The sequence below is a fragment of the Cnephaeus nilssonii genome (assembly GCF_951640355.1).
Source record: "Cnephaeus nilssonii genome assembly, chromosome: 15".
Classification (NCBI taxonomy): Eukaryota; Metazoa; Chordata; class Mammalia; order Chiroptera; family Vespertilionidae; genus Cnephaeus; species Cnephaeus nilssonii.
Window position 1 is genome coordinate 5,597,012 of NC_137086.1, and position 24,149 is coordinate 5,621,160.

At 43.4% G+C, this 24,149-nt stretch overlaps 1 protein-coding gene across 1 annotated transcript in view; it reads left to right on the top strand.

Moving 5' to 3' along the window:
- The first annotated feature begins 18,305 nt into the window (after positions 1-18,305).
- Positions 18,306-24,149, top strand: part of VSNL1 (visinin like 1) — a 59,431-nt gene continuing 53,587 nt past the window's right edge. The window contains exon 1 of the mRNA XM_079792904.1: positions 18,306-18,556. The gene's annotated coding sequence lies outside the window, so the exon portion shown is untranslated. The remainder of the gene's footprint in view (positions 18,557-24,149) is intronic.

The window sequence follows — 24,149 nt, forward strand, 5'->3', positions numbered from 1 at the left end:
AGAGCCGCCCTGGCCGTTCCGGGGTCCATTGTTAGCGCCTCTCGCTAAAGCCAGGACGGTAGCTGCCCTAACTGGTTCCTTTCCTCTGTCAGAATCTGCATGATTTTCCTAATTTGTGAACAGAAACGGCTTGACGTTTCCAATGCTCAAGTTCCGTATTTTCCTCAGAGGCGGCTTCCCCACAGTTGCTCCCGAGCGAGCGACTTTTCCAGTAAAATCTTGTAGCTGGGTTAGCACCAGACCCAATCTCTCTGCGTCTGGAAAAAAAACTCCTTAAATGCTGCTAATCACCTCGGTGGCACTTGAAATCACATTTCCACTTCACTAGGAAAGTGTGTTTGGAGGGAAGGACAACATTTCAGGGCGAAGTGTGTGAGCATTTATTATTATCCAGAAAATGATGGGTCTTCACTTCAGGCCTGGAGAAGAGGTTTTCCTGCCTGCTGGGGGGCTCCTTTCCCCAAGACTGTGGATCAGATTACCCAAAGAAATAAATTAGCTGAAACCGGTGTGGCTCAGTGGATAGAGAATCGGCCTGCGGACTCAAGGGTCCCAGGTTCGACTCCGGTCAAGGGCATGTACCTTGGTTGCGGGCACATTCCCAGTGGGGGGTGTGCAGGAGGCAGCTGATCGATGTTTCTCTCTCATCGATGTTTCTAAATCTCTATCCCTCTCCCTTCCTCTCTGTAAAAAATCAATAAAATATATTAAAAATAAATAAATTATATGCTTCAACTATTCCATTCCTTGTAAGCTTAAATAATATAGTTCTGGCTCACACCTAATACGTTTCTCATAAAGGTGATTTTTCTTTTCCTTCCATAATTTCCTAAAATAATTTATTATTTCCAGTTCATTGCTGAGTTTTGTCAATTCCACGGTCGCAAAGTGATTTTCAGAATGTGTATTATTATTATATAGGTGTTTATTCAGAAGCATGTAATTACTGTTCAGCAATCAAAAACCTCAGTCCCTGCCCTAACCGGTGTGGCTCAGTGGATAGAGCGTCGGCCTGGGGACTCGGGGGTCCCGGGTTCGATTCCGGTCAAGGGCATGTACCTTGGTTGCAGGCACATCCCCAGTGGAGAGTGTGCAGGAGGCAGCTGATCAATGTTTCTCTCTCATCGATGTTTCTAACTCTCTATCCCTCTCCCTTCCTCTCTGTAAAAAATCAATAAAATATATATTAAAAAAAAAAAAAAACAACACCTCAGTCCCCTTGATTGTTTCAAAGTTGGGAAGTCTTAGGCACCCTGGTAAAACATGAATAAGAATTACAATAATGTGAACAGGAACCCCCATTTCAGGAGCCAGGGGGGCGTACGTGCAAGATATAACTGACATACTACTTTAGGCAATGCAATGCTCATCGGCCTCCTGTCTTATACATGCTCTAAGCATATTACGATTCCAATTCTGGGCATTTGATATGATGTTAGCGTTTAAATTCCTCCGGAGAAATGTTTGCTTACGTGTGTAGAAAGCCTTGCAGTATAAGCACTTCATCAACACTCTCACTACGAAGGTGGTGGTGGCTCAGAGGATCCGTCCTTGGGTTCTCAGGGTGCTACTCCTCTTTATCTTAAACTAGAGGCTCGGTGCATGAAAATCGTGCACTCAGGGGGACCCCTCAGCCTGGCCAGTGCCCTCTTGCAGTCCTGGACCCCTTGGGGGATATCCGACTGCCGGGGGGAGGTATGGGGGGGACCCCGCCACTGCCGCTGTGCTTGCCAGCCATGAGCCAGCCACGACCCCTGGGGGCAGCTCCTGCATTGAGCGTCTGCCCCCTGGTGGTCAGTGCGCGTCCTAGTGACCAGTTGTGCCACCCGTTTGGTCGATTTGCATATTAGCCTTTTATTATATAAAGGATTCCGTTGCCTTTTTGCCGCAGAGTCTCCACAATTCTGCATTCCATCCTCATGCAATGCAGTCTGTCCCCTGCCGGTGACCAGCCCCAGAGGGCTCACTTGCATGGCTGAGGAAGGTGAAATTGGTGCACGAGCAGGACATTAGGAGCGAGCTTTCTATCCGTACATGCCACAGCTCTGTGCTTCTAGACTGATTTGTATGTAACTTGGTGTTTGAGTGTTTGGCTACACAGCTGTTTGTAGTTCAGCTCCCAACCGTTGTCCAGCTTCTGTGTCTATTCCCACAGCACAGCTTGCCTTCCTGCGGCACCGAAATTCTCTCCGTTCCTTAAATACATAAAGCCCTTTCAGAACTCCAGTCTTCGGGTGCATGCTGGTGCATTTGCCTAACGTTGAAAAACAGGATCTAGGCAGCCTTAGAAGACTGGCGTTAAGTGGGAAATAAAAAGTGACCTACGACCCTGGAAAATACAGCCCTGCTCCCTCAGAGACTAAGGACGCGGAGAAATGGCTCTAGTATAGGAAGAGCTGGCCAGTGAGGATGCAAACCAAGCGGGGTCTGGGAGAAGCAGGGATGGCGGAGGTGGGGATGGGGGGTGGGAGGGCACAGGGCGGACAAAGGGTGATGGGGCGATGGACAGAGACTTTGCTTGGGGTGGTGAGCACACACTACAGTGTACAGGTGCTGTGTTGTGGAATTGTGCACCTGACACTTGTGTAATTTTAACCAGTGTCACCTCAATAAATAAACAACAACAAAAAGTATTTTTAAAAATGAATCTATCCAGCCAAGGGCACATGCCGGGTTGCGGGCTCGATCCCCAGTAGGGGGCATGCAGGAGGCAGCCGATCAATGATTCTCTCTCATCATTGATGTTTCTATCTCTCTCTCCCTCTCCCTTCCTCTGAAATAAAAAAACAAATTAAAAATAAATAAATAAATCTAAATAAAGACTATAGGTACCACAGTAAGTACCGTATTTTCCGGCGTATAGGACAACTGGGCGTATAAGACGACCCCCAACTTTTCCAGTTAAAATATAGAGTTTGGGATATACCTGCCCTATAAGATGACACCCAGCATATAAGATGACCCCCGACTTTTGAGAAGATTTTCCTGGGTTAAAAAGTCGTCTTATACGCTGGAAAATATGGTAAGTTACAGATCCTGAATGTAATATGCCCCCAGAATTCCTCTAATTGTAAAGGACTGGTTTGGTACATCCTTCATGACAATTCAGCATGTTCTGTACATTAATGGATCTTATGAGAGGAGAATTAGTGATATATATATATATATATATATATATATATATATATATGATGATGATTCCCTTGGGAAGTTTTTTGACAAAGTCTTGCAGAAAGAGAAAGAAGCATCCTAGAAAGTGGGGAAGGAATATAACAGTGGGGCCCAGGGAGAGGAGTTAAGTTTCTTGCAGTGCTTTGCCACACAATTCTATTAAAGAACAAGCTTTTTCCTAATTTTTAAGTCTCTCATGACTATAACTGAGGGGGGTAGGAAATAGGATGAGCACACATGTTTAGCTTTGTAATGTAATCTGACGCCTATTCATTATATATAAAATATTGTTTTACATAGTACTTAATCATGACTCCAAAGGAAAGTTGCAAAATGTCACTTACTTTGCAACTTTGCCTGAAGCCAATCAAGCTAATCACCCACTTACTACAGCTGCATATCACTTCCTGGATCTCTCGAGACCCTTTCTAATTTTGAGAGACTCTACAGGTGACTTTCTTAAAAGTTAGTCGATTGAGCGAGGGGTGCCGGTTCAATTCCTGATCAGGGCATATATATGGGTTTCCAGTCTGATCCCCCAGGAGGGCACCTATTAATATTTCTCTCTCATATTGATGTTTCTCTACCCGTCTCTCCCTTCCTCTCTCTAGCACGTCCTTGGGTGAGGATTAAAAAAAAAAATGTTGCCCTGCCAGTTTGGCTCACTGGATAGAGCATTGGCCTGTGGACTGAAGGGTCCCAGGTTCAATTCCGGCCAAGGGTACATGCCCAGGATGTGGGCTTGATCCCCAGTAGGGGGTGTGGTGTGCAGGAGGCAGCCAATCAATGATTCTCTCTCATCATTGATGTTTCTCTCTCTCTCTCCCTCTCCCTTTCTCTCTGAAATCAATAAAAATATATTTTAAAAAAATGTTATCTAGCCGAAACCGGTTTGGCTCAGTGGATAGAGCGTCGGCCTGCGTATTGAAAGGTCCCAGGTTCGATTCCGGTCAAGGGCATGTGCCTTGATTGTGGGCACGTCCCCAGTGGGGGGTGTGCAGGAGGCAGCTGATCGATGTTTCTCTCTCATCGATGTTTCTAGCTCTCTATCCCTCTACCTTCCTCTCTGTAAAAAATCAATAAAATATATTTTTTAAAAAATGTTATCTAGTCCAAGTAAAATAAGCCAGTCAGAGAAAGACAAATACCATATGATTTCGCTCATATGTGAAATCGAATGAACAAACTAAACAGAATAGAAACAGTCTCATAGAGAACAGACTGACAGCTGTCAGAGGGGCGGGGGTTGCAGGCCTGGGTGAAAGGTGAAAGGTTTAAGCAAAAACAAAACAAAAAACTCATAGACACCAGCAACAGTATGGTGATTACCAGAGGGAAATGGGGTTAGGGGGAGAGAGGAGGGCACAGTGGGGATAAATGGTAATAATAGAAGGAGACTTCATTTGGGGTGGTAAACACATAATACAATATACAGATGACGTATTACAGAGTTGTACACCTGAAACCTATATCATTTTATTAACCAATATCACCCCAATAAATTTAATTTAAAAAAAAGTGATCCAGTCCAGTCCTTGGACAATAACCTGCAAAAACAAAGATACAGAAAATGGGCTGCTTGGTTCCAGTTACAATGCCATCTAAAAGAAAATATTGTAACAAGGCCGGGCAGGGCTTGGACTATAATGTGTGGTAACTAAGCAGGTACAGACCCACAGGAATCATGGTTGGGGTAAAGATATTCTTTCTCATATGTGAAAAACTAAAAGATAAGGAGGAGGACAAAATAGGAGGAGAAGCATTAGTACGGTGACCATACATTTCAAAGCTGTGCTAATTAATATAAAGAAGTGTCTTCTCCGATATAAAAATAATATAATTAAGGATTACAAATAGGATATTAGTTTCATATGCTCTATGTCCATCCAAGATTTGTATAAAAAAATAACTGTGAGCGCCCTGGGTGATCCCGGATCTGTCTCTTGCTTCAACGGTGTTTGGACGGAACAGACCCAGGGCCGCCCCTTCTCCCAGCCTCGGGCCCCTGTCCTGCGTCGTACCCAGTCACCAGCTGCAGGACCACCTCCGAGACCAGCCAACGCACCTTTTTTTCCTGCCTTAACTTTTTATTACCGAACAACCATGAGCTCCCAAATCCGTCAGAATCATTCCCCCAGGTGGAGGCTGCGGTCCCCGCCTGGCCCACCTGCCTCTGTGACCTCCACACCTACCTCTCCCTGGGCTTCTATTCCGACCGGGACCATGTGGCTCTCGAGGGCAGGCGTGGGCCACTTCTTCCATGAGTTGGTGGAGAAGAAGCGTGAGGGCGCTGAGCGTCTCTTACAGTTGCAAAACCAACGTGGCAGCGGCATCCTCTCCAGGGCGTGCAGGAGCTTACCCAAGATGAGTGGGCAAAGCTCAGGATGCCGTGGAGGCCGCCCTGGCCTTGGAGAGGAGCCTGACCCAGGCCCTTGTGGAGCTGCAGGCCCTGGGTTCTACCCGCGCAGACCCTCAGCTCTGTGACTTCCTGGGGAACCACTTCCGGGGCGAGGAGGTGAAACTCATCAAGAAGATGGGCGACACCTGCCTCACCTCCGCAGGCTGGGCCCCAGGCTGGGCTGGGCGAGTGTCTCTCCCAAAGGCTCACCCTGAAGCGCCACCAGGAGCCTTTGGAGCTCAGAGGCCTGTGAGGGGCCCCTCTGCATCCCCTGGTGTCTGGCTTTTACTTGAGCCTCTCCCCAAAGCTATTAGCCATTCTTTTAACCTCCTGAAGTCCCCTCCTATGCATTGGACCTAATGAAACAATAAAGCTTTTTGCAGCAAAAAAACAACCTGTAAAAAGGCACAGGTTTTCTTGTTTTTTTGCTTATAAAATCTCTGATAGGTGGAAACACACACACAGAGAAAAATTATTTCAGTTCAAACAATATTTAGTACAGAATGTGTGTACTCATCACTGTACTGGATGCCATGCTCTTCCGAAAAGCACTGGCTTTGTAGTCAGAAACACTTAAATATGTATGTCGCTCTGTTGAATAGACTTCTTCGTACAGAGTAATGTAATAGTAGCACTATCTTTTTCCACTTTTACTCTCCAAACTCCTCTCTGGTAGAAGGATTAAAAAAGAAAAAGAAAAGACAAATATTTCAACTTCTGCATGCCATTGAAGAAAAGACCTCTTACACACTAACTGATTTGGCTTAGTTGATAGAGCGTTGACCTGCGGACTGAAGGGTCCTGGGTTCGATTCCAGTCAAGGGCACATGCTGGGGTTGTGGGCTCAATCCCCAGGAGGGATCATGCAGGAGTCAGCCAATCAATGATTCTCTCTCATCATTGATGTTTCTATCTCTCTCTCCCTCTCCCTTCCTCTCTAAAATCAATAAAAAATATATTTTTAAAAAAGACCTCTTATATTGGGTTTGATTTACAAACTAATTTCCTCAAACGATAGTTACCTATACTGCACTTGAAGTACTGATACAACATGAAACTTTGTCAGGAACTTCAACATGGAAATAAGCCTAGAAAATCCCCCTGTCAAGTCTAATTTCCTCTTTCATTCATAAATCTAATCACACAGTGTTCATAAAAATTAACCCAAACAATAAGTCTCTTCTTGTTTAAATACTTTTTATAATATATTCCACCATATCTGGCACAAACCTATAGTGAATAATAAAAATATAATCATCAGCTGGAAAATGTCAAAATGCATCTTTAAAACCAATATAAGAACACTGCCACTGTTAGGGGTTTTGTAAATGGAGAATTATCTATCACACCTACTATACAAACTATGAAACAGTATCATTATTAAATTATAAAAATAATCTTCCCAGTTATCAGAACTCCCAACTGAATTTTAATTCTTCTGGATTGTAAAAGCATGGAAAACTAATCCACAGAATAAAAACTAAAGAGAAAGAGGGAATTGACCAACCAAATAAATACTGAGCTCTATTATGAATCGGGAACTTGGCAATTTGAATGATACAAAGTAGAAGTATAAGATCCTGTACTAAGTAGCATTACAATATAGTTGGATATTAAAATCTAAAAGGAAAACTATGTGTCACAGTGATATTTCATTTAATTTTCTACTCATCTTAAGTATCTTAAGTCTACTGGCAATTGAAAAGAAGGAAATATCACTCCGGAATACATAGTCAGGAAAGTCTTCATGGTATTTTAATAAAACCTTGAGTCAGTAGGAAAGGTTGCAGCTATCCAAATTCAGCAATACGCTATAATCTGGCTTTTTGGTAAAAATATACCAATTTGTTGTAAAGGTCTTCATTTGGGGGTACTACAGGTTAGAAGTTGGGGGATCACTTTGGTCTGGAGATGCTCCTAGTGAGAACAGGAGATCTTTGAGGAAATCTTGCCCTGCTTAGACTCGGTTAAAGAATTCTATTCTACTCTAACTTCAGACCTAGGATCTGGTCAGAAATCACCACCACAGCCTTTACTTGACCCAGCCCTAGTTCATCCCACAGAAGTAGAGCCTCAACATCACCACCAAACAGTACAATGTTGCTCTCTCTGAAGGAAAAATATTTTGTCATTAATCAGAAGAGATTTGTCTTGGGCAACTTTCCACTCATTTGTACCATTTCAATAAAATGCACTGCACACACAAAAAAACTGTGATCCTTCCTACAGGAAGGACCAAAAAGAAATATTCAGAGGAGAAAGTGAAAAGTACACTCACCTGACAGCATCAGCAACACTGTGTTTTAACTGCCTTGATGTTCCTGGACAAGGCTTTCTTAATTAGTTTAAAGTGACCCTACAAGTTATTTTACCAGGTGCTGGAGAGATGTAGACTCACCAAATGAACACAGGTATTTTCTAAAGACAAGTATTCTTTCCTTTAGACCAAAGTGACAAATTATTCACACAGTACATGCTTTAAATAATATCATTAATGGTCCATTCTCTTAGATTAATAGCTTTATTAGCTCCTAAAGAGAAAGAGCTTCAATCTCTTTAAAAATCTTCAGGAAGACCTACTTTTACAAATGCATGCTGAATCCATAAAGACCAAAGGGTAAATTTTAGCTCTTTCAAAACTGACCTTCATCCACTGCATTCAAATTGCTTTCAAAATGGCCAGGATCTCAAGTTTCAATTACATATTTTTCAAGTAGTACAATGATGTATGAAAATTTTAATGTTTCCAGATAGCAGGATTTTAATAGAATATGGCCTTTATAGATTTAATCTTGGGACCGTATCTATTTGTGAATGACCCTGGAGGTTATAACGACAGTAATATGTCATTCTGCTCAAGTACAATTGTGAATCTTATATAACTGCTAGAGGCCCGGTGCACAAAATTCATGCCCTGGGTGGGTCCTCTCAGCCCAGCCTGAAAACTCGTGCAGTCAGGGAGCCCTCAGGGGATGTCTGGCTGACGGCTTAGCACCTTCGGACATCCTTAGCGCTGCTGCAGATGCGGGAGAGGCTCCGCCATCGCCGCTGTGCTCGCCAGCCGTGAGCTGGGTTTCTGGCTGAGCGGTGCTCCCCCTGTGGGAGCGCACTGACCACCGAGGACAGCTCCTGCATTGAGTGTCTGCCCCCTGGTGGTCAGTGTGCATCATAGTGACTGGTTGTTCCACTGTTAGGTCGATTTGCATATTAGCCTTTTATTATATAGGATGAAGCTGGTGCCTGTAATTGAGAACTAAATTAGTATAAGTCTTAGTCAACTGGTCACCTTTGTGTGTGCAGCTCAATGTAGCTTTGTTGTTCTTAATTTATTATCTTACTAGAGGCCCGATGCATGAAATTCATGCAAGGGTAGGCCCTCTCAGCCCCGGCTGCTGCCTTGGCCCTCACAGCCGCCCCAGCTGCCTCATGGCCCCGCAACTCCCGCCCACTGGTCGTTCTGGAAGGTTGTTCCGCCGTCCAGTCTAATTAACATATTAGCTCTTTATTATATAGGATTTAATACTCTATAAGTAGGTAGTTATGATTACACCAACTAAATAATTTTATTCTACAGTGATATTCATGTATTGGAGAGTTAGGAAGGTCCTAGGACATATTCCTCATGAATATTAAGGCTATACAATACATTAAATAAATAATACAATTAATATGTTATTTAGTTTTATTCATCCAATCCACAATCAGAATCAATAAGGTCTACGGTCAATGAATGTTTCTAAAAACATTATATGTGCTGTTAACCTATGTAAAAAACACACATTATATTGGCAAAGTGTTATATAAGTCTAATTTCAAAATATTGCCTAACATTAAGGTTATTAATACTCACTTTTATTAGAACATCTATAAACTAGCCTGGGAAATCTTAAACAGAATTTGTATTACTTCTAGCACTGGCACTGTGATCAATGTACCTAATCTGATTTTCATGAGCAACAATATGAAAAGTCTCTAAGGAAATTATTTTAAATGAACTCAAAACCAAAACCATGAATTTAATTTAGTTTTTGATAGGAAGAAAGTGGCTCAATATCATCTTGGATGCAAATTAGCTCTATTAATTTACTCTGCAGAGTTTTGTGGGTGACTAATATCTTGAATTTTTGAGCTACAGAGCCCTACTTTTAGGTAGAGTTTTAATATTTCTCAGTTTATCAATGAGGAAATTAAGTCATGAAGGTAACTTAATTTGCCCAAGACCACATCTGAGAAGTAGCAGAGTTGGTTCATGAATCTATGTCTCTTAATTCAAAGTCCATTCATTTTCATAGAAAATTAAAAGGGGGGGAGGTCTATTTGTAGAAAAGAAAACTTTATCTTTCTATTATCTTGCTACCAGAATAGTCTTTAATGAAAACCTAAATGTCAATTGCTGTCTTTAAGTGCAATTATTCTCTGTGTTAATTTCCTAGGCTGTTGTAACAAGATATTACAGAATGGTTGGCTTAAAACAATAAGAAAATGTATTTTCCTACAGTTCTGGAGGCCAGAAGTCTGAAATCGAGGTATCACTGGTGCTGATTCCTTTGGGGGGCTCTGAGGCAGAGTCTGCTCCAGCTGCCAGTAGTTGCTGGAAACCCCTGACATAACTCCAGTCTCTGCCTCCATAGTCACCTGTATGTGTCTCTGATCTGTGTCTCTACCCTTCTCATAAAAACACCAGTTATTCTGGATGTAAGGTCCATTATGAGCTCATCTTAACCTGCAAAGAACCTATTTCCAAATAAGGTCACATTCTTAGGTTCTGCATTGACATGAATTCTTGAGGGCATGCTATTTAACTCAATACATCTTCTTACCTAAATAGCGATAAAGAACAGTTAAGAAACATTTTTTTCTATCCTGAGTTAACTTACTCTTCCTTGGCTTATAGATTTTTTAAAAAATATCTTAACATTTGCCCTGGCCGGTGTGGTTCAGTTGGTTGAGCACTGTCCTGTGCACAGAAAGGTTACCCGTTCCATTTCTGGTCAGGGCACAAGCCCTGGATGTGGGATCCATCCCTGGCAGGGAGAGTGCAGGAGGCAGCTGATTCATGTTTCACTCTCACATGGATGTTTTTTCTCTCTCTCTCTCCCTCTCTCTCTAAAAAATATCAATTAAATATTTTAAAAATATGTTTTAACATTTTATGGATCATTAATAAGGATTTTGAATTTGAAGTTAGTTCTGTTCCCTTAATTGTTGACCAGATCCAAATAATTTTAAAATTATGACATGCTTTCCTATGGACTCCAAGTTTATTATGTTAGATGTGATATTTAATTTGGTGTTTTATTTCCTCAACAGCAAAATTAAGCTACTAGTAATTAAATTACCTACCTCACAGGGCTATTATGAAGATTAGGTGGAGAATATAATGAGTATATTGAATATTATAAGAATATTGAAGAGTAGTATGCATTAAGAAAAGCAAAGATGTTATTTTTAATTGTAACAACTTTAGCTGTGCTAAATAAGAGTTGCAAAGTTCTTGGTACATGGCATCAACATTTTCACATCTGAAGCTGTAGATTTAGCTCAGTCATCATCTCTTTTGGGGTCCCTTTCATAATCTACGGTAGGTTCTTTCACAAATATTCTGCCATACCTTTGTGCTTAGAACAGAATTTAGAATTTATCAAACTGCTTTTTAATTATATATTAATTTATCAAACTGTTTTTTAATTATCTATTTAATTATCCATTTCCTGGAACAGACTGAAAGCCTTTTATAGGCAGGGCTATGTCTTTTTTTTTTTTTTAATACATTTTTATTGATTTCAGAGAGAAAGGGAGAAGAAGGGAGAGGAAGGGAGAGAGAGAGAGAGAGAAACATCAATGATGAGAGACAATCATTGATCAACTGCTTCCTGCATGTCCCACACTGGGGATTGAGCCCACAACCCAGGCATGTGCCCTGACCAGGAATCGAACCATGACCTCCTGGCTCATAGTCCAAAGCTCAATCACTGAGCCACGCCTCTGGGCAGGGCTGTGTCTTATTAACCTTTGAACCTTCGTCCTCTAGCTTTAGATAGTCAATAAATATTTGCTGGATAAGGACAGTCGCAACAGCTGCTACATTTGTTTCACTTTTATGGTACACTACAGGCCCAGTGCATGAAAATTCATGCACTGGAGGGGGGGGTCCCTTAGCCCGGCCTGCCCCCGCTTACGGTCCGGGAGCTCTTAGGGGCAGGAGGTATCCCGGCGATCAGGGAAGGCGACGCCCCATCACACCTCTGCTGCTGCCACTGCCAGCAGCGCAAGCCTCGGCCAGCCCTGGTTACCTGAGCCTCGGGCCAGTCCTGGGAGGCTGGGCAGCCGCCATTGGAGGCTTTCCTGAGCCTCGAGCTGGCTCTGGACAGCTGGGGGGCTGAGGAAACTGGACACCACCATCTTTGAGGGCGTGGCAGTTAATTAGCATATTCCCTCCTTATTGGCTGTAGGCACCACCATCTTTGTGAGGGTGTGATGGTCAATTAGCATATTCCCTCTTTATTAGATAGGATTAAGGGAAATTATTTACCTTTAATTCATTTTTTGAAAGCTCACAATAGACTACCTTTTCCAGATTAACTCTGAAACAGAAGAGCTATATTTGATATATTGCCCATCAAAATATTCATGAAAATACAGAAAAAAAAGACAAAAATATGTCCCTAACAATGTAAACTAAAGCTAAGAAAATGTGATAGATAAGTTTGAGGGCAATTTCAACTTGCATTGTAAGATGAGTTATAATAGTACCTATTTCACAGGTAAATAGAGTTGTATAACAGTTATCTTGCATTTATCCACATTTTAGGTGGATAAAAAGGTAGTAATTTATAGAGAGGAAATTATAATATTAATTGTAATGGGGTGAAGAAGGAGGAGAAATTGAGGCTAACTGAAGAGTGGCATCTGGAGATATTACTAATATATACATTGCCTCAATTTCCTCCTCATATGTAAAATGGGTTATAATAATACCTATTTTACACATAAATAGGATTGCACACTTTTTGGTACAAAGTAGGTGTTCAAAAAGTGTTAAATACATGAATAATGAATGGATCCAAAGGAATTCAACCTCCTCATCCACTACTGAACACCACCATGAATTACTTGCACAGGGTTGTTGTTGTTCTCTTTTAAAAAATCAGTACAATCCACCCTCCTAGGTACTTAACATACATTCTGAAAAAAATCAAGGATCCTCAAGGGTGACCCTTTCTCCTCTTGAACCTCCTTGGGATGGTAAAATGAACTTTAAAGGAGGAATATGATAACACTCAAAATGCGGAAGGCCACTATCTCTGCTCCTTCTGGAAGTTAGGTGAAAAATATAAACTCAATTATGAAAATCTTTTGGTGAAGGATGGAGGTTTTATTTTTGTTGGTTGTCTCAGAGGAAGTGTAGAATTCATTCTTTTTATTTCATCTTAAATTGTATGCTAAGATTCTCTGTTGAGTTTGAGAGTTTCATTAAAAATTCAAAGGAACAATATTAAGGGAAATAGAGATTGAATGGAGAAACAAGTCAGTAGATCTGCTGTAAGCAAAGAGGGCTTTTGAAGACTCTCACGGATCCGATGGTCTCCAAAGTACCTAATTCTGGAATTTGAATGCATGATTCTATTTGCAATGGCTAATTGCAACACCACTAAAAACAACTGCAGCCTAGCATATAGGACTACCCAAAAAGTCATTGAAGAAAAGAAATAGGGCCCTAACCAGTTTGGCTCAGTGGATAGAGCCGACTGAAGGGTCCCAGGTTCGATTCCGGTCAAGGGCATGTACCTTGGTTGCGGGCAGATCCCCAGTAGGAGGCACGCAGGAGGCAGCTGATGGATGTTTCTCTCTCATCGATGTTTCTAACTCTCTATCCCTCTCCCTTCCTCTCTGTAAAAGTCAATAAAAGATATTAAAGAAAAGAAAAGAAATAGGCTCATAGATAGTCCAACTCTGCTACCATTCCTTTTGTGTTGCCACTAAAAATAGTGGTAAACATTTCCAGCTTCAGAACACTGCTATGAACCCATAGGTTAGGCCCAAACGTGGAGGAAAGAATGGAATAAGACATTTCCTGTTCTTAAGGCTGTAGACCATACATTTGCAATGACCATTTCTGAGACGCCAAGCAACTTCTAGGAAATCCAAAGCTTTGACAATAATTCATTCAGCAGGGACTTAAGAAACTTTTATGGTGAATTGTTCAAACTTTAACGGAAATTGGTGACACAGTCAAAAGTTACCTTTCAAACTGAATTGAGGTTCAATCATGGATTGCAGAGATAAATCGGGAGTGGGCTGGGAGACATGATCAACCCAGTCCATTAAAACTGGGCCTTTTCATCCTTCCCTGTCCAGAGAGGCGGGGAGCTCTCCCTCTAATTGCATGGAAATTGCTCCTTCCTGGTCGCATCTTTTTAATTATTTTAGAAAAAAAAAAAAACATGTAGAAGGAATACAAAATTATATGATGAAGCAATTTATGTGTCAGTAAAACTCCTACTGTAAGGTTTTATTCTAGGCGATAACGTCCTGTTTGCGTTTAGGAGCTTATTTTATTTTGTTGGTCTATTCACGTATTTTTTAAATGGGATAAAAAAAATGAGGATAAATATAATTATCTTACATAATGCATCTCCTCTGTGAGGATTAATTCTCTTAGCCTTTTAAAATAAGGGCACTTTACCCATACAAGAAAATTACTATCATTATTCTTTATGAATTTAAATGAGTATAAATCAGTTTTTCCAATTCCTGTCTCTTTTCATTTTAATGACGACTTTCCAACACTTAATCTTCCTTCCAATTTCCTAAATGCCCTCATGTCTTAAGTTCCACCCTTCTTGGTTCGTATATTTTATACACAGCATGTCTAATAAATAATATTACCGTGAGCTCACAAGATGACAAGCTTAGACCTGTTCGACTACTGCCATTTTGCACTTTTACTGTGATTCTCAGTTTTCATCTTGGCCATGCTACAATGAAAGTGAATGGGAAAATTAGATGAAGTTGGGTACACCTAAAAAAAGGTCATTCTTTGATTTTATTTTGTTTATTTTTTTAATCTGGGAAGGGGTGAGGTGGAAATAAGGCAACTTCAAGTAAGAATGTAATTTGCAACCAAGGAAAGGAAAATGGCTCCCCAGCTGTTTCTGGGCAAGCGAAGATTCTACAAGGTACTCCAGAAAAACCCAAACAACCGCCTCCCTCCCTTTTGCACCTTCCTTCCCGCCCTCTCCCAAGTCCAAGTCCAGACTCACCCCCTCCACCCCTAAAAAATCTCCAGCGTGTGAAAGCTGACCCTTGGGCGGGGGTGGGGGGGATGGGGGTGGGGGTCTGCAGTGTGGGGCACCAGGCTTTAAGTAATGGGACAACAGCTACAGCTGGTGGCCTTCTACAGTTAACACGGGGGTTCTTGCAGCCCCTCTACCCCAGGGCGCCTAGGCGTGGGGGCAGCACCCCGCTGCTCTTTGCTCACCCCGGACATCTGCATGGAAAGAAAGAAAGGCTCCCCTATTTTTTTAGCTTCCTACCGCATTCCTGTCTTACCGCTCATCCTACCGCACTAAAAAGGGCAACCGCTTTCTGTAATTTAAAAGATAACATTCCTTCGCTATCTTTCAGAATTGGCTTCCCTTCTGTGACTCCGCTGCACACAAAACTCCACCAAAGGGCATCTCGGAACATTTTTAAAGCAAAAACAAAATATCAATGCTTAAAAAGACAAGGTTACGCAATAGCTGGAGATGAAAAATTAAGATTAAGATAGCATATGACCGAACAACTCTTCAGTGCAAATAGAACTAAAAAACAAACAAACAACAAAACAAAACAAAAACCCTGCCCGCCCAATTACACAAAGCTGCTTTACCAAAACGCACGCATCTAAAATCTGCCTTACAACAGAGCACGGTTGGCAAGTGTCAGTGTTCATTTTTTTCCTAAACCCGAGTTCAAAGTAAGTTATCTAACCCTAACACTGCCACAAAAGAGACCTCCGGGCGCAATCCTTAGATACGGCTCTACGAAGCGGAGAAATGGCACCGTGCCCTCTCCAGCCCACGCGGATTGCGGTGCGGAGACGCCTTCCGAGGGAACCCTGGGAGTCCAGCACACAGATGCTCTAATAGGGCACATGGACCAAAGACGGGAAATTACTTTGAAAGCTTTGGAGGTGGTCGCCACCGCCAGCCAAAGCCGCACATCAGGACTAACTTTGCCCAGACCCCAAGCAGGAAACAGCAGGAATAGGCTGGGCGAGCCGGCTGCGCAGTGCGCACTGCGGCGCGGGAGCGCGGGGCCGGCGCCGCCGCGCTCGGAACCTGCTGGGCTGCCGCAGCGCCAGGACCGCGCCCCGCTCCGCGCCGCTCCGCGCTCCGGGTTTCCGCGCTCACCAGCACCGCGCGGGAGAGCCCGGCTGGTGGGGAACCTGGGTGAGCGGGGTCCCCGGAGTCCCTAGAGCATTCTGCCCCTTTGCGCCCTCTCACCCAGGGGAGCGTGTTCCCGGCTCTGGGCCGGCCAGGTTGGCATTTTGCAAGAGGCTAGGCCCTCACCTAGCTGGCTTTCCATTGCCACACACTCAGGAAGCAGAGTTTTTTCTGGCCGCTTAAGTAGCCTCAAGTTCTTCCAAGCCTGACACCCCAGCTTGCAGCTAGGAGCATCTCTCTCCTGGAAAGAGATATTTTCAGCCTAGAGCTGCGATTTTTAACCGTTGTGTCCCAGCCAGTGTGCCTCCAGAATTTTTAAAGCATGCAATACCTATTTATTTAGCCAGGGGCATTGACCTCTCTTCCCTTAGATTGCCAAATTAAAAAAAAAAAAAAAAAAAAAGACAACGGGCCACACAGTAGCTGTCCAGTGTGAATGAATCAAAATTATACTTTTTTTTGCTCATATCAGCTACAAGATATATTTTTATTTGTGCCACAGAATTTTATTTATTTTTATTTTTTATTAAATTTTTTATTGCTTAAGGTATTACATGTGTACATATCTTCCCATTGCCCGCCCACCCCATTCCCATATATGCCCTCACCCCCCCCCCAGTGTCTTGCGTCCATTGGTTATACTTATATGCATGCATACAAGTCCTTCGGTTGATCTCTTATTCCCCCCCCCCCACCCCCACAACCTTCCCGCTGTAATTTGACAGTCTGTTTGATGCTTTACTGCCTCTGTATCTATCTTTTTGTTCATCAGGTTATAATGTTCTTTATTATCCATAAATGAGTGAGATCATGTGGTATTTTTCTTTCATTGACTGGCTTATTTCACTCAGCATAATGCTCTCCAGGTCCATCCATGCTGCTGCAAACGGTAAGAATTCCTTCTTTTTTATAGCAGCGTAGTATTCCATTGTGTGCCACAGAACTTTGTAATCAGTTTATATATGCCACAAGATGGGAAAAGTTGAAAATCACTGGACTAGAGCCCATTTGCCCTGGGAGATGCTCTTGGCGTCCTCAGCACCAAAGGTTAACTCAGCCTCTTTCCTGGGGGTGGTGAGGTGTGCGAAGGCTCTTGGCAAATTGTAAAGCTGTCTGCTTCAGGAGGACATCGATCTTCACTGGGCCCCAGAACTTTCCTCCCTTTAGAATAAAATCCCCGCCCGAAGGTAAACTTCAGGAGGGGTTTTGTTCACTGCATTCCTTCCAACGCATAGAACAGTGCCTGAGAGTCAGTAGGAAGGCGGTCAGTGAATAATTGTTGAATGAATGAAAGTACAAGCATACACACTTGAGGAAACTGATTAGGTTTGGAAACATCAGTGAATTCTCCTTGCTTTTCCTGGTAGGGAAGCAACCAAACATTTACTGGGCAGCGCTCTTTGCCAAGTCTTCTAGGCTTTGGCAGGCCAGTGGGGAGCAGAGGAGGCTGGCAAACATACATTGTTCAAGGACAGAAAAGGAAGGGGGGGCGCGGTATATGATCCCTTAGTTCAAGCCCTCAACCCTGAATTCCAAGGGTGAGTCATCCCCCCCTTGGCTTCCCACCCCCCACGTCTCACTAAAAGCATATTCGAAAGCACACCCAATCAGCAATAAAGAAGTGCATAAAGAAGGCACTGTTAAACATTTGTTGATGGTTAGCATGATTTGCTCAAGGTCACACAGGGCAAGCCTCGGACCCAGCTCCTTTGAACACCCGTTTCTCCATCGCCTGTCTGGGCCTGGACCATCCTGGGCACTGGGATACTCCGGGGCCTGGCTCCCAGTTCTCTAGGATGAAGTGGCCCACGCAAAGGCACCACCAGGAGGGTTCCTTTGGGGAGCCCAGGTGATGGGCCCCCAGATTGCTGGGAACGCTTCCTTCTGAGAACGGGGTTTCTGCAGTTTGCTCCTGACAAAGGCTGGGCTGGGGGCTCTCTAGGGCTGCGAGCGGTGGGAAAAGCAGGATCCACGTGTCACATCACATCTCTGGCCTCAGCCCTTCACCACCAGACTCACCCAAGTCACCCTCCCGCACCCCCCTCTCCAGGTGCCGCTGCTCGGGTAGCCAGGCACCTTTTTCCTACCTACTTTCCTTCCGAGTGTCTGCTAAAATCTGGAGAATGGAATTTCCCCGCGGAAACTCCGAGCCCCTCCAACTGAGCATGCGCCAATGCCAGGCAGCTTTTGGTCAGCGGCTCCCGAGCTCTCCGAGCCGGGGCTGCGGAGCCGGGGGGGCGGGGGAGGAGGACCGGGAGCCGGTGCCTGGCGAGGCGGCCGCTCGCGCGCCTGCGCAGCCAGCTCCAGCGGCCCCAGGTTTTCTATGGGATCCCCAATCCGCAGCAGCGATTCACCCGAGCGTGCAGCGGCGGCCGCCGGGCTGGGAAGGCGCGATTCCAGGGGGATTTAAGCAGCCGAGAGCTCCGGAGTGGGGGGGACCAGAGCGCGGCTTCACCACGGAGACGCCTTAAACCTTTTGCTCGAATTCCACAGAAAGAGAGAAAGAACTGCTGAGTGTGACCGTTTCCGTTCAGTCGCCGTGCGCAGCGCTGTAACTGTAAGTGGAAAACACAATCTTCGTTGCCTTTCTGCATGTGGAGCGCAGCCAGTTGCCTGGGGGGTGCTTTGGCTATCGCCACACACTCTGCTTTGCACACAGACGCGTCTGCATGCGTGGTGACAGTTGCTTTGGTCGATGCTGGCTCGCTGAAGGCACTGTTAGTCCCAGGGGGGCTGTTTTTGGAAGAATGGGGTGGGGGAAGGGGGTGTTTCTACGCGGCGTGTTTTGGAGGGGTGTCTTAGGCTAGATTTAAGAAAGGTGAAACGGAGGTGCTTTTTTTTTTTTTTTTTAGTTGAAGTCTTATCAATCGTAGGATTTCCTTAATAGAGATTTAAGGAACTAATTGGCCGATTGTGAAGTTTTCCGGTTGCTGATCAAACTAACTGAGCGGTTGCCGTCAAGTAGCAACCTGTCATTCGTGGGGTGAGTGCCCCATTTTCCCCGCCGTGGAGGAGCCGTGAAGGTGTTCGCCGAGTAAAACTCAGCGGGCGAGATGGTGTGGGCATCAGGGCTGGCTTCCCAGCGGGTGTAAGTGCTGAGAACCACACAGCGAGACGCAAAACAAGCGCATTTCCCTCCGTCTGTAGAAACGAGTGGCTAATTTTTTCCTTCTTGGTTTGTCGTCACGATGGTGAATGGTGAGAAAAAGGAAAGATATTCCACCGCACAGTCAGCCCGCTGTGCGGAACGGAGTCGGAGACCGAATGAATGGGGAGTCAGACCCAAACTAGTTACCTGCCTTTGCACCCGGGATTGGCCTTGGGGAATGCGGGGATGGGGAACGTTTGGCAGGGTTCCTTTAGAAGAGGAAAGGTCGTTTTGTGTTGTTTTTTTTTTTGTTAAAATGGATTGTTCCTTCCCAGAAACGGGAGAAGTCTCTGCAAGGTCAAACCCCCCCACCCCCCCCGCCCGCCCCTGTGGAAATCGGAGGTGCTGGTGAATGGGGGAGGGGGCTGCGGGAGGAAACGGCGAGGCTCCGTCCAAGCGCTCGGCGCTGCACTGCGCGGATCCGTGCCCTGGGAGATGCCAGAGTGGGCATCCATTTTTCTAGAGTTGCCCTCCTGCCCGTATTTTGGAGACCACAGTGAAATGGAAATGCAGTGGGTGTAGAAAACAGGTGCATGCTATCTCTGTGTCGCGTCCAACTTCGAGACAAGAGGAGCAAGGGAGTTGTATTCCTACATAATCATTTTAAAAAATTTTAAATAAATTTGAGGTTGAGACAAATTAAAAAGGAAACTCTTGTGAAAACACATTTGATCTCCACTACCATCAAAAGTGCCTGCCTGTGTGAGTGATGGTGGTGGTGGTGGTGGTGGTGGTGGTGGTGGTGTTGTGCGTGTGTGTGTATGTGTGTGTGTGTGTGTGTGTGTGTGTCGGGGGGGGGGGTGGCTTCCACATCACTAAACACCTCACCCAAGAGTGCACCCACATGGAGCTTGGGTGTTTAATAACCCCAGAAAATGCTGCACTGACGCCGGCGGGCAGAATGGTCTGAGGCAGGCAGACAGGAGCAGAGGATGGCCAGGGTGCTGGATTTCCGTGGAAAAAGCAGGTTCCATTTCTGGGACGAAATGAAAGAATTTTTTTCCCCCAAAAATGGGGCAGATCATGATAGAGCTCTTTAACCGTTTGTCAGTCCAACTATTTAGAACCTACTCAAAGGAATTTATAATTTATTTAAGTGTATGAAATTTGAAATAGAAAATTCGAGAATAACCTCTCCTTGGGAGCCCAAAGTATAAATGAGACTGCCTTCTCTGTTCCTCTCTTCCTTACTTCAGGGCGGAAGGAGCAATCATTTGTCACAATCGAGCCACACTCCTTGTCATCACTGAGAGCTGAGCCGGCTCCAGGAGCCGTGCAGGTGTGTACCGCGTTGGTAAATGACTGGCGGAGGAAGAGGGAGAATTCGGTACTAAAGTTCAGAGACGTTTGGTCTCAGATACTCTGCTTCACAGGCTGACAGTTATAGAGGATCGCATCTGGCCCAGACCTTCAAAAGCATCTAGTCCAAATACCTGGTTTGTACAGATGAGGAATGGAGGCGCAGAGCCACGAGCTAGGGAAAATTCAATTAACTTCTAGCCTCTGGAATAGACAATTACAAAGTAATGTTGAATGGGACTGATCCCTTCTCTCTGCACCTTTAACATCCTCAGTGGCATTGCTGAAAATTGTCAAATAAGTACTTATTTGCTCCCAAAACATCTTTCCAAAAGGTCCCAAGGGTTTCTTTTCACACCATCGCACTTCTCTGCCTCTTCTTGTGAGGTCTCTTTTCTATTGCCCCTCACCTCTAACAGATGCATCTCTTTAGATGTTTAGTCTGGCCTCCTGGGCTCCTCTGCACCACAGTCATTTTTTTTTTTTTTTTTTTTTTTACATCTTTGGAGGTTTTAGAGAGAACTGGCGAACCAGTTAGATCTCCAGCTCCTGTTTGAGGACTGCCCAGGCCCTCTCCATCCCTACCCTGCGGTGTTTCCAGAATTCTTCAGGGCACCCTGCCTTCAGAGACACTGCAGGCGCCATGCCCATTCTTCTGCCTTCTGGCCTCCTCCTAAGCTGCTGCAGCTTCAAGCACTGAGACACTGTGGGGTGAGGAAGCTGCAGGGCACACACCCCAGTGCTCTGCCAGCTCCTCTGCCTCCTAGAAGGCAGAACCCAACTCCAAGATGCCTGTCTCTGGCTTCCTGGCAACCCTCCAGAGGAAGCCACCTTCCGAAAAGATGGAGGGGTGGGGGGGCAGGAGGCCTGAGAGAAGAACGCCTGACTGCTTCAACCTGACCAGGCCCACAGAGGCCAGCAGCGCAGCTTCTAAAACCTTTAAAGCCTTTCAAGGGCGTGCGCAGCTCTTGCTGCACAGCTTCCTTCTCTGTCTTGCTGGACGAGGACTGCCACACTGGCAATAAGACCTGCCTGTGTGAGCCTTCTCCTCTTTCCTCCTTTCCTCCTCCTTTTCTCGCACTTGCTCTCTCTATTTCTCCCTTTCTTCCAAAAACATTTTCCCGAGTGTCTATATAATAACCTTCTAGTCGGTTTTAAAATAATCCAGGTCTTCCTGTTCCTTCTCCCAAAATGCAATCTCTCAGGCACTCAGAAAGATAACCAGAACTAACCACAACTGTCCCCTTGAGGGAAATGCCAGGAATTCTTACCTAAGAAAGCTGAGGCATTAGGGAAGGCTGGTGGAAGACAGAGTCTGAGTCTCTCATTTGAGAGAGTAGCCAATCCCCATGGAAGTTGTTGAGGAAGTAAGGTGATGCCTTTCTCAACACATTCACCAATTAACAAGTGAATTCCACCCCTCCCATCTTGGCAAACCTGCTGAATTGGACTGAGCTCTCTCTTGGATAGTCTGTTCCTAACAAAGGCTGTTGTGTCAGATGACACCTGGTCTTGCTATCCCATTCTGAAAACAGGCATTCCGGGATTTTTCTGAACACCAGGTAGCCTCTGCAGACTGCAGAGACTTGTAGTTGTGAAGTGCTCTGCTTTGTCTTGCGAGGCTATGAATCCCATATATGAATCCCAGGATAACGTGATTAGAAATGTTGTCCTGGGCAACCTATAGGTTTTCTATTGGGTTGCACATGGTTATGGATTCCAAACATTGCTGAGGAGCTTCGTGGGGAGTTTAACATCAATATCAAATGCGCAGTTTCCTAATTCACAAGAGTAGTATATTTTAATGTCATTCTAAAGGTCTTTTTCGTTATGTTGAGTGATTTCTATGCTCCTAAGATTTGTGATTATTTAGGAAGATAAGAAAGTTCTTTTAGAAGGAATCATATTCAGTTAATCTAACATTGAAATTGACAATGTCCATTTCAGTTATATTTAGTAGATATAAACATTAAATCGCATAAAATATCAAATGATACAGAGATAAATTAATAAATGATTGATATTTCTACTATTCCAGTGGTTAACTCATATAATTAATAGAGTATATGAACTGGAAGGGAACCATATAAGTTACCTAATCCATCCTTCCAATACATAAAAATACAGTATATTAAGGAACATTTTTATCTTAAAGACATAGCTACAATATGAAAGCGCTGTCCACAAGGGCAGATATTTTAATGACCTTTTTCATATCTCTATGATGGCTTTTATAGTAGATACTCTATAATATTTGTCAATTAAATATTTGTTCTAACAAGAATCAGTTGTATGTACCTTGTTAATTATATCAAGAAATTAAATCTTCTACTAGAAACCTGTGAACAATTAACATTGCTATAAATATCTTTATGTTACTTAACAGGAAAGAAAAACTACACTAAAGAAGATTTTATAATTTATTTCCAGTAAAGATATAAAGTACCTTTAAGAGTGCTTTTTAATCTACTCATATGAGTATCCTCCCTTTCATCTCTTACTAAGTAAAATCATAATTGTTTTTACCTATTTTCAAGAATTGTTATTAATAATTCAAAGAAGTGATGTAAACCTAGCCTATGGCAGCTATGTGTACCACTCATTTAGGTGATGGGTCTCTTGAGCTATGGAATTATTTTAACATGTTCACACAGTGAAGGGACCATAACACTGCATTTCTCATTTACAGTTGGTTTCTAAAGATAACTTGTGCTCTCTTAAGTGAATCAAAATAGTTTGAGTTGCTCACAGCTTGAATCATTGAGAACTTCACAAATGGGAATGTTGGGGGTGCTTTAGAAGCTACTTAATGAATGAAACAGAAATGGAATAGCAAATTACTGAAGAATCCTCAAAGAGGTTTGACACTTTAATAATAAGGTGCCTGTGAATACATTAAAGAGATGTTCTATACTCTGATCAGTTAACTTAAAGCATGCAAGTCAGATAATTTATAATTCTTATGCCTTCTCTGGATATCTCAACTGCCTTACTTCACTGTATTTCTTACAAAGATGCCCAACTGTATAACCACCAATTGTTTATTTTTTTAGAAGACAATGCACTGTATTTCTAACCATTTGTTGGATAATTTTTAGGTGAACAATCTATTTCCTTTTGTTCTAAATTACTTAGAATACTCTCATTCACCAAGTGGCCTTCAAGCTCAATATAGCTAAGAATAATTGGTGAACTTTTTATAGAAAGTAGGTCTCTCTTAATTAACAAAGATTTCATTTTTATGAAGTATTACTCATTAAAGGGAGAGTGTACACAAATCAGTTAAATTTGTCTACAGTTATTATAGATCTATTAAATGAATCCTATTTTTTTTCATTCTTGATCATATAGTGACTTTCTGAAAATGGAAATCTGTCACTTTAAATGTACTTTTTTATCCTTTCTTTGGATCTTGTTTATTATCTCTTAAGCTCTGAAAGACTATGAACTTTTGAGGAGCTGAATGTAAACAGGTTTTTTGCAAATCATTAACATGTTAAATGTGCTTTGGAGCCTGGATGAATTTTCTCTAATTCACACAAGTAGGCCCTAATATTTCTGCTCTTTCATATTTCAGGATGTTTAGGGCAGTTGAAGGTTTCTTAAAATAGTAGACTCTGGTGGTACAGGAATCTGTGGTGTTTTATATTTTGCATTGGTCTTATTAATTTATGATTAGTGAGTTTATTTCTGAAATGCAATC